The 962-nt window shown below is 39.0% G+C and overlaps 1 long non-coding RNA gene across 2 annotated transcripts; it reads right to left on the bottom strand.

The window, feature by feature from the left end:
* Positions 1-567: 567 nt before the first annotated feature.
* On the bottom strand, positions 568-952 carry LOC113475595. Of its 2 annotated transcripts, XR_003397346.1 has the most exons (3): positions 893-952; positions 803-838; positions 568-620 (listed from the first exon to the last, which is right to left on the bottom strand). It is a non-coding gene; the product is annotated as an uncharacterized LOC113475595 (long non-coding RNA). The 2 variants fall into 2 exon arrangements; XR_003397345.1 differs by having other exon boundaries at positions 803-912.
* Between the last annotated feature and the right edge of the window lie 10 nt (positions 953-962).

The following is a 962-nucleotide window of genomic DNA, read 5'->3' as shown; positions in this document are numbered from 1 at the left end:
TCGACGTAAAGCGTAATTGTGACGTGGCCATCATCCCAATTATGCCATACCCCGATGTTGTGTTAAATAAGTTAACTTAACAGTGAGGGGACTTCGGTTAAATTTTATCGATTTAAACAGTTAGAGAATTAAAAGAAGATGTATATATTATACTGCGCGTTGATATTACTCGAGTAAATGAGTACCAAGACAAGAGTTCTCGCAAAGCAAACCGAGACAATACAAAACCGCTGTAAGATTTAAGTCCCGACAGACAAAACGCTCGGAAGGAATGAACACTACAGTAGATGCTAATCATTATCAAGAAAGATTGTTGCAACAATTCCCTTTGCATTTATTTCAAAGACATGTAGAAGCACTAAAAAGTGCTTGGGGGAATAGCTGGCAACATTAGGTCCAGCAAAAAAATAGCTGGCAACACTGGGAAAATACCAGATAACACACACACAAACACACATACTTAAAGACTAAACCTAAACCACCTGAAACCGACATCCTTTATCGGCGTCTCTGATCCTCTTTCTTCGCGCGTACACACCTATATTAGGCCTATACACACTTAGCCTACAAACACCTCAAACCGGCATCCTTATATTGGCGTCTTCGTCTTTGTTCTTCGTCTGTGTATGAAAGGCAGTTCGTTTATAAAGGAATGTATAGTGATGGTTTCGTTTAATTGTTTAAAATGCGACTATAAAATATGGGGTAATTTATGCTAACGACGCCCATCTTACTCCACGGTGTATTTCGTAATAGTGAGGCCACAACAGCTTGACTTTACCGCCACATTCTAGTAATTTACCTTGCGCTTTTTTTCTCGTCTTTTTTTCTCTTTCTCCTGTCGGAAATAATCGAAATTATTTAGAACTGCTGGTTGTTACGTCATAATCACCTTTTTAACCCGTGGATTCTACGGCCATGTCGGATCCTTTGTGACGTCACATACAATGTTCTAAAAAAAT

The sequence above is a fragment of the Ciona intestinalis genome, unplaced genomic scaffold (genome assembly GCF_000224145.3).
Source record: "Ciona intestinalis unplaced genomic scaffold, KH HT001069.1, whole genome shotgun sequence".
NCBI classification, from domain to species: Eukaryota; Metazoa; Chordata; class Ascidiacea; order Phlebobranchia; family Cionidae; genus Ciona; species Ciona intestinalis.
The sequence above is the reverse complement of the archived record's forward strand: the minus strand, read 5'-3'. Positions and strand labels throughout refer to the sequence as shown.